Consider the following 17,279-nt stretch of genomic DNA (forward strand, 5'->3'; position numbering starts at 1 on the left):
ATAAATGGATTGAGCTAGAAATGATCATAATGAGTGAGTTAATCCAGAAGCAGAAAGACTCAAATGGTATATACTCACTTATATCTGCATATTAGCCCAAGGGGCATGTCCCATGAAACCTTCACTTACCAGGAAACTGGGACAGAGGGGAGGACATCCCATCCCATTGAGACTCTGGATGAGAGAAGCATGGGAGAATAGCAAAGTCGAAGGATCCAGAGGGTCCTAGAAACCTACAAGTAGAACATTATGATAGGCAGATTTGGGCCCAGGGGTCCTGTTCAAACTAAGGCACCAGCCAAGGACAATGCAGGCAGTAAACTTTAAACCCCTACCCAGATCTAGCCAATGGTCAGAACACTCTCCACACTTGAGCGGAGAGTGGGATATGACTTTCTCATGAACTCTGGTGCCTCACATTTGACCATGTCCCCTGGAGGGGGAGACCTGGTGGCACTCAGAGGAAGGACAGCAGGTTACCAAGAAGAGACTTGATACCCTGTGAGCATATACAGGGGGAGGTAATCCCCCTCAGTCACAGTCATAGGAGAGGGGAATAAGGGGAAAATGGGAGGGAGGGAAGAATGGGAGGATACAAGGGATGAGAAAACCATTGAGATGTAACAAGAATAAATTAATAATAAAAAAAGAAAATTAAAAAATAAAATAAAATAAAATAAAAAGGAATAACCCAAGATGTGGCTTCTAACAGAATCCAGACTTTATTTAGGCCTCAAGAACTTGTAGGCAGGGAGGCATGTGTTGCAATCCCAACAGGTAGGGTGCTGAGGCAGGAGAATCATGAGTATGAGACAACACTATGCTTCATATTAAGGATATATAAGAAACAAACAACAAAAAAATTTACACACACACACACACACATTTATCTAATAGAAAACATTAAAGTAAAATAAGCAGAAATGACTTGAACTTTAAGCTGAGAGTTTTGCTCTTTGTGTATTTAACTCATGAAAGTAAAGTCATTTTTATTTCCGGTTGGGTTCTTTTGCAATTGTCTTATTTGATGTTTAATGTGTGAGAGATTCTATTTTTAAGTTCAATTCCTCCTAAGGAATTTATTAAATACAGCACACAAACTCAGGAGAGTCCATGACAGGCATTCTGGTGATGGATGACAGTGCTTGCGTTTCATTATGGTATCCATTCTCCACGGGTAGTCAATGTGTCTGCACATACGTGTGATGAAGTAGATAAAAAGATCTGCAACGTCTGCCTTTAAGTCACTGGGATGATATAATGACATTTTCTGCTGAGCCACCGTGAGAGTACTGAAAATGCACATCCAACATGCTTCATTGGCCCCCAGGAGAACTGGTCCTGGGGAGGAGTAGCCATGTTGAAGTGGGGCAAAAGACTGTTGTAGGACTTAGAGGGAAGTTAGTGAGGGCACATTATGACTGACAATGGTTTGATGACTTACTTGTCATCCCGGATGAGAAAAGTTCTTTTAAAAATATACATATATATGCAGAAAATTAGGCATATTTATAGGTCTTTTTAGGTAAATAATTAATTGTATAATTCAAAGTGTCTTTTTCAGACACCCTTATTGTTATTTTAGCCTCCTTTTTTTCTTCTTCTGATTTCCCTTTCTCCCTATATTTTGTTATATACATATTTGTGTGTGCACATATATGCATATATGAAACACACATACAAACACATACACATGCATGTGCACGCACACACACACACACACACACACACACACACACCTAAATACATGAATAAAACCTGTTCAGTCTGTATATTACTGGTGTTTGTGTTTTAAGAGCTAACCATTTGGAATTGGAAAACTAATTGGTGGGCCTTTCTCTGGAGATACTGCTTCTTTTGCTCCCAACACTGCTTAGCTGCCTGTAGTTCCTTGTACAAGGTTGAGGCCTGCTGGGATCCCCACCCTCTCCATCTTAGCACGCCAGTGGCCACGGCCCTCATTCAGCTCAGACAGTCATGTTGATGATACTACATGGGTTTATCTTCTGATGTACAACAAATTCCATGTTCCTCCGGCTCTTACGGTCTCTCAGACCCCTCATCTGCATTATTCCCGAAGTCAGAGTTGTGTTGGAGACGCATCCATTGGCTACTGGCCTCCACAACTCTGCATTTTGATTGGCTGTGATTCTCTGTCGTGGTCTCCGTTGCAAAGAGACTTTACCTTGATGAGGAGTGAAGACTACACTTATCTGTGAGTATTAGGACAAATACTTAAGATAGGATAGAAGTTTAAAAGTATGCCTCTTTAATAAAGGGGAAGTTGGAGAATCTCCTCCAATATATTTGACTTCCCTGGCTCTGGGTAGTTGGCTAGGTTTACAAAATCCTGGCGTGATTTCCCTCATGCCGAACAGAACTTAAGTCTAATTAGAGAGCTCTTGGCTACTGCCAAGGAGCAGGTACCATGACCTCACCCTTGGGTTTATCATGCATGGTTGGTTGTAGTGGTTCATAGGTTTCATGGCTGGGTTCCCTCTGATAAGAAGATTGCACAAAACCTTATCATACCGTGAAAGCTAGTCCTCAGGAAGGAGGTTTTCAAATTAGTTCCAGCTCAGGGGCCTTGTCTCTGACCACATCACTCTGAACACATCTGATCTCATCTCCGATTCTTGTTTGGGAAGGATGTTTGTGTTAGTTATTTTTCTTGTCATTAGGACCAAATAAATGACAGAGAGTGGCTTAGGGGACGAGAGGTTATTTTGGTTCACAGTCTGAAGAATCTCATCCCTCACAGTAAGAGGATGTGGCGACAGTGGCTCCAGGGTGTGGCAAAAGGAGAGGGAGGCTGCTTGCTCGTATCTCCAAGGGCCAGAAGAGGATCAGGTTGTACAATGTCAGGGTCTGCTCCGTGGTGACCCACTTCCTCCAGCAATTCTCCACTTCTTAAAGGTTCCACACCTCCTACAACAGAACGAGCTGGGGATCAAACGTTCAAACACGTACAGTGATGGGGAGGGGATGGATTTCACATTCAAATCACAGTACCTAAAATGTGTCCAGGAGATGCCATGCCTGTTCTGACTGGAACTAAATAGACATCTTGCCCCCAGCAGAGAGATTTTAATTTATGGTGTTTTTTGAAGCCAGGTGTGGCCACATGCCCCCAAGTTTCAACCAGAGAAGCCTGGCTGAAATAAATAATGATGTGTTGAGGACATTTACAAGATGTATTCTTCAAAAAGAGGGAATTCTTACTTCCTCCTTTCAAATGCCAGGGATGCTGACACAGTGGCACCTGAGCAGCTATAGCGAATTATGGGGTGGTCCTAAAACAGAAGTCAAGGGAAATACAAAAATCCCAGCTTTTTTTGAGACTGAGAATATCAACCTGATTTTAACTTCCTGCTTTTAAGACTATTCTCATACAGAAATGAGTTCCCACCATGATTAAATCCTGTTGGCAGAATTCTACATATCGTACCCAGATCAGATCCAGCTGAACAGGTGGGTATGTAGAGGGGGGTCACAGTGGACAGAAAGTAACCCATTTACTATTGATCTCAAGTTCAGAAAACTCAGCTGGAGAGAATTGCACTTCAAAATGTCAATCAGAGGCAAACAGAAGTAAGATATTCAAGCTGTCCATCAGAAGTAGCATAAGGCACCGAGAGGCTGAAAAAAGAGATTCCCAATATTCATGGTTTTGGGTCAAACTATCACAACTCTCTCCAGCGTTGCACAGGCTTTGACCAGTGGGTTTTACATTGCAAATGTGTCTGGTTTCCATTTTCTCCTTACCATTCTGCTAATTTTGTGTCACTATTTACAGTAATATGAAAATTATACTCTTCCTTGTCCTAGAAAAATAAAATAGCTATCCTCACTGTTTTTTACTTGTAGCTCAGTACTTTTAGCTTAGAATGAGACACACAGAGAATAGAGAGAGAGCGCATGATGATTCCCAGGCCAAAGGCAACATGTGCCCAGGAAGTGTGTTTAGTTTCCGTACATGCAAAGTTTCTAAAAGTATATATAATTGATTTTAAATTTCATACTACTATAGTCAGAAGAGATACTTGTAGTGATTTCAGTCATGTTGTTGAGGTTTGTTTTCAGTATTACAGTGGGCTACTGTGGGGAGTGTTTTGTCTGTATCTAAGCAATCTAGTAAAGTAAGATGGGTGTTTAATAGAGCTGTTAGGACCTTTCGGTTTGTAGTGCTATGGCTGTGTTTAATTTTTCCATTTGTGTTATATACCTGCTGATTGAATTTAACTACTATTGAATTATTGACTAGTTTCCATATTTGGTTTATGTGTTCAGGTGTTCTCGTATTGGTTGAACAGATATTTGTAACTATAATATGCTTTTGATTAGTTAACTCCTTTACCATTGTGTAATTACTTTCATGGGTTTTTTTTTTTAATTTTTAATTTTTTTGGGGGGGTGGGGGAGACAGGTCTTGATTGAAACTATTTTTTTTTAAACACTTAAGTATTTCCTGTAATGGTCTCTTTTAGTTACTCCTTGTATGACATGCCATTTTCTTTCTGTAGGGGTGTGGTAGTGGATGTGTGCACAGACATGTAGAAGCTAGCAATCACTATCAGGCGAGTCCTTCCCCATTCAGCCAGGTTGGCTGCCAACAGTCACCATAGATCCTCTTTTACACTTCCCCAAAACTGTGGTAACAGACAGGCCTGGCACACCTAGCTGTTTACATAGGTCCTGGGGTCTGAACTTGAGATGCTTACACAACAAGGATCTTAGTGACTGAGCCACATCTCCGCCCAAACCTCTTTTTCTGTCTCTTCTTATTCAAGATATATGTGTCCTTAAAGGTAAAGTGAGTTTCCTATGAGCATCTTTGTTATAATTTACTTTACCATACGTCTACTCTACTTACTGGCAAGCTCAATATATTTAAAGTTAGTGTAATTACTCATAGGAAAGGACTTACCACTGGCATTTTGTAAGTTTATCTTTTTATTCTTTTTATACTGCCCTCATTCTTTTGGCTTTTACTTCGTCTGTGGTTGCTTAGGTTTTTGTCATGGTGTGCACTGGTTCCTTTATCTTGGTCCACTGTGCATTTACCAGAAGTTCCATATTAGTGCTTCTCATAAGAGCTGCATAAAAATCCTAGAGTTAATCAAAGTTTTTTCAAAGCTGGTTCTTAGCACACATTTTCCAAAACTACAATTATATTCTTGACTCCAGTTTTGGTCCGTTCATGCTACTATGACAAATTCCATTAGACTGGCTAAATTATAAATAACATAACAAATCAAGGTTTTATCAACATATCTTTTCTGTAATGCCTTCTAGCTATGTGTTCACGTGTGAGGAGGGAAGCCGACTCTGGGTCCTCTTTTATAAGGATTGTTCTTGCAGACAATTCGCTGTACCTGAGATAATACTATTCACGTAGGAAGTAAAAAGTTTCAACAGATGAGTGAGTTTAAATAATTGAAGCTTGATTTTACTTTCTAATTAAGCTGATATATTTGAGATTTTAATATTTAATATTTGGTTTTTCAATGAAAGCTTTGACTGCAAGTATTTAAATTAGGTTTCATTGAGAGGAAACAGACATTTATTGCTTCAAAATGTGACAGACTTTCAAAGTACCTGAGTCTGGTCATCTATTGAGCACTCTCTATGATCACTACCAACCTGAGATCAAGTATAGGAAGGCTTTAATACTTCCTTCTTTTACGTTCTTTCTTCATTCCTCCACTCAGGCAATTTCAATTACAGAAGAGGCATATGAGCTTCTCTGAGGAGAAACACAGATTTCAAAATGTCAACTGCACTCACAGAAACAAGACTGACTGCTTACCTGTTTCTTCTCTGGAAATTTTTGTTCACAGCCTTTCCAAAGGGTTCAGCAGGCTCATTGCTTCCAGATCATCTGGGGTACCATTGTTTATATTTCCTTTTGTTTGAGAATATCCAAAAATTTAGGGAAATACCCATGGCGCAAATATAAAACTTTTCCAGGCTTTTGAAACATCTTATAGATTGACTTTCATTTTCAATTTGCACAGATAATAATAAATTTAAAAGTCACAATAAACTAAGAGAGTTAGTAAGATGTAAGACTTTATGTAACTTTCTCCTAATGCATACAAAATGGAAAGCTGATTATGTCTTTGTGGTGGTAAATTTTATATGTCAGTTTGACTGGGACTTGTGGTGGCCAAATTGCTAGCCAAGCATCATGGGTGTGTTCCATATGTATGTTTTTGGATATGAATCATTGAAATTGATTAAACAAAATGCTCTGTCCAATATTAATGGTCCTTATCCAATAAGTTGGAGCCCTGAAAAGAACAAAAGAGACATTTTACCATGATTAAAAAGTTCTACCTCTTCCGCAACAGATTAAAATGAGGTACTAGCCTCTTAATGTCTTTAGATTTGAACTGGACATCAATGCCTCTTCAATATCAAGCCTGCTAGCTTCAAGATTAGAGATTACTTTATCAGACTAAAAATTCATCATTAGCTCTTTGAGGTCCCTAACTTACTGACAACTCAACCTGCAAAAATAACATATATCAGCTCTTAACAATCTGGCTACACACACACACACACACACACACACACACACACACACACACACACATACACACATGTGTGTGCACACATGCACACACGCATATACACACACTGACACACACAAACATACACACATAATGTGCACACACACTCAGGCACAAGCATGAACATGCACATGTGTTGTACAAGAGTTGTGTTGATTATTTCCCTAAAAATCCCAGATTAATGAAGTCTTGAACATTGTATTTACATTTTTAGTTGCTAAAAGCAAAGTGGAAGAGAAATAGGTTATATTCGGCAGGAAGGGAACTTTTGAGAGAAAATGGAAGGCAGTAATTAATTATCCTTGGAGATTTCTCTTCCTGCTTTCCATGATATGCCTCCTGGAGACATCTTTTTGTCAAAAGGCACTCAGAGATAAGAGAGAGAATGTTTCAAAACATTTATGACAGAACTGTTCACCATGTTCCTACTTCTAGCAGATTACCACATTTCTGATACAGAGAAACTATAAATGTGTCAAATGACCAGGAGAAGGAAAAGTGGATGGCTTTTTGATAAATTCTCATGATATGATACCAAAAAGGAGTGAAAAAAACGTTAAAATACTATCATATACATAATTGAAATGTTTTTATCAGATAAAAATACACTTCACTTAAAAGCTATTAGGAATAGAAATGGCAGAAAAACAGTACAGTTTGCACACCAGTGAAGTAAGCCAATTTTCTCCTCTAAGCCATTTCAGTTTGATGTGTAATGGGCCCAGATTAAATGAAAAGCTAATATTATGTTTAAATACACAAAGTTTAGAGACATGACACACAATGTACAAAACTTCAAAGACAATATTACAAAAGACCTACAGATACAACATCACAAAATCCAACAAGTAGAATCATCTAATATGGTCTTTACTCAAGAATCAGAAACAACAGACTTACATAATGAATTCCATAGACCTTCTGGTGGCTTTCCTTCATTGTCATCTTGACCTCATCTGGAATGAACTGCAATGCAAAAACAGAGGGCACACCTATGAACGATTATCTGTGCTTGGTTTGAAGTGTGTGAACCCACTTCTAGTCCAGACCAGATGCCTTGGATCTGGATTTTGAGGCAGGAAGACACCTTTAACCTGGGTTACACCTTCATGGAAACCTATGTAAAGAAATGGAAGAAAGAAGCTTTTGCTCCTTCCCTGACTTGCCCTCACCTTCCTAGCACGTCCATTCCTCCAGGGGACCCCACTTCCTGGGGGTTCCAACATCTGCTAAAGACCAGCCAAGACATCCAGCCCTGCTTACTGAGCAGTTGTTAAAGTTCTGGTCTTTCTATTCACAGCCAGCTTTTGTTGGATTATCTGGACTGCAGCCTGTAAGTCATAAGTCATTCCAATAACTCTCTCTGTCTCTCTGTGTCTCTCTCTGTGTGTCTCTCTCTGTGTGTCTCTCTCTCTGTCTCTCTGTCTCTCTCTCTCTGTGTGTGTGTGTGTGTCTCTCTCTCTCCCCCACCCTGTGTGTGTGTGTGTGTGTGTGTGTGTGTGTGTGTGTGTGTGTATGCACGCGCATGCGTGCACGCTCTCCAGAGGCCTTCATAAGAAATGGAAGGGACAATATAAATACCAGTAAGCCTGCATGCCTCAAAACTTCTATTTCCTCTAGTGACTGAAATTGGATGTTTATTTCATGATCCTTCTACTTCCCATAGATATATAGATATATAGATGGCGATAAGGATAGAGATCAGAAATGGCGGACTTATGCAATTAATTCCACAGACCTCCTATACATTTTATAATATATAATATATTATAATTATATAGTTATTATATATGTTATATATTATGTAATGTATAATTATTATATATTATAGAGATAAAGAGGAGAGACACACATTCTTAAGTTCTACTTAATAACATGAAGAACAATTATCTTAGGAGATGCTATAGGTAATTTAACGAGGCTTTAGGGCCAGATTTCAAGTTAGTAATAAAAAAGAAAACACTGAAGTTCCAACTTCTTGAAGTGAGGAAGAGTTGGATAAACACTGGCTGACTGATCTCTAGGCTTTGTAGGACCTTCTGAATTTGAAGAGGCTAAGAAAACACGTGTAACTCATGTATTAAAATTCTGAATCTTTACATAATTTTATAACGCACACCAGAGAGTCAGAACAAATAAACAGAGAAACATGACTTAAATTTGATGAGCAGCAGACACATAGGCTTGATATATGTAACTCTGTGCATTATTTAGGAAACTTTCACTGATCCATACAAATGTGCCCCAAAGGTCTCCACAGGAAACTGAAGAGACAGTACACATACCAATAAGTCTGGGAAGACGTCTCAAGGCTTCTACCTCCTCTAATGACTAAAATCGGATGCTTGTATCATGTTCCTCTGACTTGCCCTGTCTCCTTTATTCTTGTTTCCACCTCATGCTGTTGTTTCTCACATTTTGAGTGTTGAAACATACGACTTTCTGTGATGAAAAATACTTATGTGACATAAAATTACTAGCCATATAGATTGATATATTTAAGTATAATAAATTTAAACTGTTCTCTTTAAGTAGCAGCTGAGAAGAAATGAAAACAGGGCAAAATTTGGAAGCTCTTCAGGCAGACAAATACAATCCTGCTGTATAAAGAGCTCATAGGAAATAGAGGGGGAAAGAGACAAAACCCAAGGAACAGAGTTTTAAAAGGCAGAAATGGACAAACAGTAAGCGGTAAGTACTGCTATCTGAGGAAGCAAATTAAAACTGTGGTGAGCCTAACTTTCACTCTGAATAGTTTGTCGAAGACTAACACTTTGGCAATTGTATTTGGTATTAGTATGATGAGGACTCTTCATCATTGGGGAAACACTACAAAGACTCTGTTAAGCAAATTTACATTACCTTGCAAAGTTCAAAATGTGCAATGTACATATGCTGTCATTCATCATTTCTACCTCTAGTAATGTCTTTGTGTGTGTTTAAAAAAAAAAGGTCCTATCATCATTGCAGCGAAACTGTAAACAAGGAAAATGATCATGAAAAGGAAAAGTGGATGGATAGGTTATTTTTATATATGTCTAGGTGCTATGATACCAAACAGGAGTGAAAGGTAACAAACCATTATCATACACAGAATTGAAATTATCTCTGAAAACACATATTTAGCTAAAGTAGGCAAGATTCACAAGGATTGTATAGTATGAAACCATTTATCCGAGCTCTGGAAATAAAAATACTCATGATGAAATGTCAACCTTGTGGAACTTGTCTGTACGTGATGGAGATGAAGATCAATCATGTTCATACTCAGACAGTGAGAAGAGGTGGAAAAGCCACCTGGAAGAGGTCAGTTGTATGGGTTTGGTTCTTTTTGAAAACTTGGTGGAGACTCATACACAAATGTTTGATTTAACAGCCTTTTATGTATGCAATATTATTTTATAAATTAAATAATTAAATGTGCATCATAGACATTGATAATGGGCTCATTTTTGAAGATCCGATAATATACTTATTATTGTAAGATGTAATTTTGGCTAGACTCAAACTTAGAAGTGGAAGCTCTCAGGGAGGACAGCCTACATGTTTAGGTGATCTATGCCTGATGTTTTTCTTTGGCTTCCTTCATTCTCTTGGCCAAAAGGTTAGCACATTAAGCAGCCTGCTCCTTGTTTTTCTTAGTTATATTGCACCTTCAGAGCAATACCTGGTCATTAGTATTTCAATACATTTGGAGTAAGAAGACACTGAACCTTGAGTGCATTGGTTCTGGGATTTGTACCTCCTTAGTTGTCAGACATTATCTTCTTAGAGAAATTGAGTGGCTTTCAGGTTGCGGTAGCTCTACTGAACCCCAACTGTCGAAGCACAATAGCGTTTGTCAGCCCAGGAGTATACCTTATCTTCTTTTCTTACAATAACCAATCTGAGAGCTCTAAGATTGGCTTCTACAAGGCATCTGTTAGGTCTCCTTGGTCTCTAACAAGAAAGCACACGTACTCTGGTGCCCCATATTTGACCACGTCCCCTGGATGGGGAGACCTGGTGGCACTCAGAGGAAGGATAGCAGGCTACCAAGAAGAGACTTGATACCCTATGAGCTATACAGGGGGAGGAGGTCCCCCTCAGTCACAGACATAGGGGATGGGAGTAGGGGGAAATGAGAGGGAGGAAGGAATGGGAGGATACAAGGGATGGGATAACTGTTGAAATGTAACAAGAATAAATTAATTTTTAACATTCCAAAAAAAAAAAAAGAATGCTCCATTTTGCAGCAGTTAGCACATCCTGTGGTGTACCGAGATGAAGAAAGCTTGGTTGTCATTCCTGTCACTCATTAGGACCACACAGCCCTTCTGTTTTTCACCCAGAGCATCAGCAGGTACTTTCTACGGTCATGTCTTCTCATAGACAGAATGAAGCTTGCATCCATCATTCACTTCAGCGAGTTTAGGACTCCTTCTACGAAGGAGATATTTGCCTTCATGTTGACAAAGTAAACTGCTTAGAAGGTTCCGTGAAAAAGAGTGAGATAACTATTTAAAACAATTAACATAATAGAAAAAGATGGATGGCAAATTTTAATGTATGAATTCAAAGGTGGGCGTGGGGAAATTATGAGTAAAATAAGAACTGTTCGTGGGAAACACTTTGTTCACATTCTTGAACTTATTTAGTGGAGCAAATTATATACATTGTCGTATATAACATAAAACCTAATATATTAATTGTAGTTAAGAATCCTGAAGGTATATCCTAGAATTAAAAATTGGCTTTCTTGCACAGCCAGTTGTTTTTCTGAATTCTTCAATCCAATAAATAAAGCATTTCATCATCCTGCCCCTCTAGGTTCTGCTACTGAGCTCAGCTGCAATCTGATTTAGCTCTTTAAAGTTCAGGTCCACACCTCACAAGGCCCTCATTCCTTCTTTTGCTTTGGGTGAAGTTTCTTATCTTGAACACATTTTTCCACTGTGCATCCCCAGGTCTTTAAATTGCATCTTATATATCTAATTAGGTTTTATATGCTTAAGTACAAATTAAATATAACAGAGAATAAAGAGTACAGCTTCAACTCTAACTCCAGGTCTCAGCATTTGCAGTCACTGACCTCCTTACGCCTTTGTTCCCTTTGCCATGAAATGAGAGGAATAAAGAGTCTATTCAGATAGGTTTTTATGATCATTAAGAGAGTTTACAGATGCAAAGTGCTTAGAATAACTTTCAACAGATAGCTAGTGCTTTGGAAGATTTTGCCTGTGTCGTGTAGTAGCTTAGCAGAGAACACATTCCATCCAGGAGAGGGGTAGTGAGCTTATGGGACTCGGGAGGTAAACAAAGCTCACAGGTATGAGAAAATGGGAATCCAGAAGATTCTTGAAGGCCCCCCTCCCATAGTAAACAACTGCTGTGGAAGAAGACTGACCACAGAGCTGCAGAGCAGCTGTTCTCAGAATATTGAACTGCCTGAAAGTTGTGCAGAGAGCTGCAGAGCCGTATTACTGTGAGTCAGCCCTGATGCCAGGTGGAGTTTGCAGTGATATAACTGTCTTTGAGTCATCCTTCTTCTTTTTGTAAGTGACCCCCTCATCCGTATTCCAGTAAGTGACCCCTGAAAAAACTCACTGACACCAAATCAAGTGTTAGTGTAATTATTACTTTGGGTTCATTTTCTGACATGAGCAGATTGTGTGTGTGTGTGTGTGTGTGTGTTTGTGTGTGCGTTATGTCTCCTCAAGAAATCTTTCACACCATATGTTGATATTATTATTACTGTCACTATTGTTTCTTTTATTGTTCATAGTAATGGAAGTTTTAGTGATGATGAAGAAGGGAAGGAAGAAGGAAGGACACTTGTCCCACTTTATCCTTGGTTTTACTTTGCAAAGTGCCATTACTTCCCCAGTCAATCACAAACTAAGTATACAAAATGGGAAACTCCAGAAATAAACAGTTCACAATTTTCCAATGGTGGTTTATTCTAAATAGCATGGTGAATTTCCCACTATACTGATCCATTCCTCGGGAGTATAAATTTCGCCTCTGTCAGTCCTGTTTTCACTCCTGTTATTACTCAGTGCTCATCTCAGTTATCAGTTTGTGTCTGGGTGCCATAGGATGTGCTGCTCAACTAACCCATATTCTACTTTTAAATGACTTTGAGAGGGCTGAGAAATGGATAGTTCTAAGAGATGCACAAAGTGTTCCTTTTAAATATATTAAAAAAAATATATAACTATGTATGGTTTGATATTATCTGGGATTCTAGGAACCAACTGGTATATAGTAGTTTCCCCATGGATAATGGAGGAAACTATAAAGTGTTAATGCTGTGCATGTAATAAACAGCAAAGACATATGCATAGACAAAACCCATTAACCAACATTTCCTGGGTTTGTTGAATATTTTAGAGTCTAAGATAGTATTTTTAAAGTATGAGATTTATATGTATAAACCTGACAATATGCTTACTATTTACTTTTATTACCTACTTACTTTGAGATAAAAATTCAAAATGGGGATTGATAGATGGCTCAGTGTTTGAGTGATGGCTTTTTCAGTTGCCAGCACCCATATCTGGTGGCTCACAACCACCTGTCGCTTTCTCTCCAAAGGATTCAACATGCATTGACTTCACAAAGACTTAACGTACATAAAAAATAAACAAAACTATTCTTTTTTTTAATCTAGAGAGAGAGGAGGGATTGAAAAGAAAATTTACATATAATACTATGAATTAAATATTTGAACACATGTATATAAGAAACCAAAATTTATTACCTTCCCATGAAGGATCCTAATAACACAATCTGAAAATGCTTATAATCTAAAATTAAGGATTGGGCTCCTGTTCCAAGATGGTGGTATTTATCAAAGTATGAGTACCAGAAGCACAAGTAACTGTAGAGCAAGCAAACAGCTGAACTGCTGACTCCAAAACTCCAGTGTCCACTTGTGTTTCCCCAAAGAGAGGAAAAGATCCCAGCTGCTAGACAAGTACAAGTACCCACGCATACTGTATCACCCTCAAACCTCCCAGCTACTCCTGCCATCCTGAAGATGACACCAGTGAAAGACCTCAAAGTATTTCACAAAATAAAAACAAAAGCAGCATTGTCAAATTAATTCTGTGAGGCCACAATCACTCTGGTACCTAAAACACACAAAGAACCAACAAAGAAAGAAATTTTCAGAAAACTGACACACCCAAAAAGTACTCAACAAAATTCTCACAAACTAAATCCAAGAACACATCAAAAATATCATCCACCATAATCATGTAGGATTCACCCCAGGCATTTATGGGTCGTTCAATAGAGGAAAATCCATCAACATAATCTGCCATATAAACAAACTCAAAGAGAAAAACAGTGTGGTCATTCCATATGATACAGAAAAGCATTTTTAAAAAATCCAACACACATTCATGTTAAAAGGATTGGAAAGATCAGGAACACAAGGAACATGCCTAAAAACAATAAACACAACATACAGATGCCCCAGCCAGTAGGGATTCGACTAAAGCTCAGGAGGAGAATCACCTGAATGAGAGGCAGAACACAAGACACAAAGAAGGAGAGCAAGTCTGAGTGTTGATCAAGCTCTCAAACTTTTTATTTTTCAGGGAGCAGTTTATATAAGGCAGGAGACAGGGAAGCATACTGCTATGGCAACCCAGCTGCAGGCTATCTCAAGACACAGGGAATTTCAAGCAGGGTCATAACATTCTGCCACACAGGATATCTTGTTCTATCTTTATCTGTCTTTAGTCTACCTGCCAAACCACAACAGGGTCAGCTGATTTCTAGTAAAAAGCAAGCTCTGGGAGAAACAGAAACTTAAAGGTGCAGGCTTGGACAAGATAGCGAGACCCCGACTGTATAGCCCATGGCCCCCAGCATACAGAAAGACTATAGCCAACATCAAATTAGTTGGAGAGAAACTTAGAGCAATCCCATTGAAATCAGGGACAAGACAAGGCTGCCTACTCTCACTATATCTGTTCAATATAGCACTTGAAGTTCTAGCCAGAGCAATAAGACAACTAAAGAAGTTCAAAGGGATGCAAATTGGAAAGGAAGAAGTCAAAGTATCTCTGTTCACAGATGATATGATAGTATACATGAGTAACCCAAAAAATTCTACCAGAGAACTTTTCCAACTGATAAACACCTTTAGCAAAGTGGCTGGATATAAAATTAACTTAAAAAAATAAGTAGCCCTCCTTTATATAAGCAACAAACAACAGGCTGAGAAAAAAATTAGGGAAACAACACCCTTCACAATAGTTGCAGATAATATAATCTATCTTGTTATAACTCTAACCAAGCAAGTCAAAGTCCTATATGACAAGAATTTCACATCTCTGAAGAAAGAAATTGAAGAAGATATCAGAAGATGGAAAGATCTCCCATGCTCATGTAAGTAAGATTAACATAGTAATAATGGCCATTTTAGCAAAAGCAATCTATAAATTCAATGCAATTCCCATAAAAATACCAACACAATTCTCTACAGACCTTGAAAGATCAGTTCTAAACTTCATGTGGAAAAAACAGAATAGTAAAACAATCCTCTACAATAAAAGAACATTTGGAGATATCTCTATCCCAGAATTCAAGCTATACTACAGAGCAATAATAATTAAAAACTGCATGGTACTGGCATAGAAATAGACTGGTTGATGAATGGAATTGAATCAAAGACCCAGAAATAAAACCACATATCTCGATTTCTGACAAAGGAGCCAAAACAACACAATGGGAAAAAAAGAAAGTATCTTCAACAATTGGCACTGGTCTAACTGGATGTCAACATGTAGAAAAATGCAAATAGATCCATATTTATCACCCTGCACAAAACTCAAGTTCAAGTGGATCAAAGACCTTGGCATAAAACCAGATACACTAAATCTATTAGAAAAGAAAATGGGGATACCTATATTTATCAACCTGCACAAAACTAAAATCTAAGTGGATTAAAAACCTCGCATAAAAGCAGACACACTAAATCTGTTTTTTTAAAAAATGGGGAAAAGCCTTGAGCTCATTGGCACAGGAGACAATTTCCTGAACAGAACACTAGCAGCTCAAGCTCTAAGATCAACAATTTAAAAATGGGACCTTTTGAAACTGAAAATCTTCTGTAAGGCAAAGGACACTGTCAGTAGAGTAAAACAGCAGCCTACAAATTGGGAAAAGTTCTTCACCAATTCTACAACTGAAAGGGGTCTAATATACAAAATATATAAAGAGCTCAAGAAATTAAACACCAGTAAATCAAATAATCCAATTTAAAATGGGGTACAGAACTAAACAGAGAATCCTCAACAAAGGAATCTCAAATGGTGGAAGCACTTAAATGTTCAACATTCTTAGTTGTGAGGAAAATACTAATCAAAATGCCTCTGGGATTCCATCTTATACTACTCAGAATGTCTGAGATCAAAAACTCAAATAACAGCACGTGCTGGTGAGGGTGTGGAAAGGGGGAAACACCCCTCCACTGCTGGTGGGAGCACAGACTTGTACAACCACTTGGGAAATCAATCTGGCGCTCTCTCAGAAAACTGGGAGTAGCTCAAGACCCAACTGTATCACTCCTGGCCATATACCCAAAATATGCTCCACCACCCATCCAGGACACTTGCTCACCTATGTTCATAGCAGCTTTGTTTGTAATAGCCAGATTCTGGAAACAACCTGGGTGGCCCTCAACTGAAGAATGGATAAAGAAACGGTGGTACATTTACACAATGGAATACTACTCAGCTATTAAAAACAAAGAAATCATGAAATTTGCAGTCAAATGGATGGAATTAGAAAAGATCATCCTGAATGAGGTAAAGCAGACCCAGAAAGACATGCATGATATGTACTCACTTATAAATAAATTTTAGCCACATAGTATAGGATAAGCATATCTAAAGAAGATAAGTAACAAGGGAGGATGATTAAGTCTCATTCAGAAGGGGAAATAGAATAGACAGAAAAAGAGATCGAAGAGAGGGAACAAGGTAGCAGAGAAAGCATGGACAGAAATGAGGGTAGAGATCAGACCTGGGGAGAGTGGGGACAGGAAAACAGAGGGCAGAGAAAAAAAATCCATGGGCAAGGGCTTCTCTATGACAATCTGGAGACCTAAGACCGAGTTGGCTTCCAGGAAGATATAGTGGTGGCTCTAGCTGAGACTCCCAGTAGCAGAGGTCAGGGAGACTAAAGAGGACACCCTCTAACTAGGCAGGACTCCTAATTGGAGGGAGGTGAACACCAACTAACCTCAAAAACTTGAACCCAAAATTTACCCTATCTACAAGATGTGCAGGGATAAAGATAGAGCAGAGATCACAAGGATGTACAACCAGTGCCTGGCTTAACCTGAGACCCACCCATGGGAGAGAGCCAAGCCCTGACACCATGCCTGCACACAGGAGCCTACCATAGCTGTCCTCTGAGAGGCTCCACCAAGCAGCAGATGGGAACATGCTGAGACTCACCGCCAAACACTGGGAGCAGCATAAGGAGTCTTGTGGAGAACTCAGAGATGGATAGAAGGAAACGGAGGGGGCAGGAGCTCCACAAGCAGACAAACGGATCCAATTGACCAGGACACAGAGGGGCATATGGAGACTGAAGCACCAAGCAAGGACCATGCATGGACTAAGACCTAGGCCCCCTACACAGATGTAGCTGATGGGCAGCTCACGCTCCATGTCAGGGCTGTCTCTGACATGGACTCTGTTG

This window comes from Acomys minous, assembly GCF_964271855.1.
Source record: "Acomys minous genome assembly, chromosome: 1".
NCBI classification, from domain to species: domain Eukaryota; kingdom Metazoa; phylum Chordata; class Mammalia; order Rodentia; family Muridae; genus Acomys; species Acomys minous.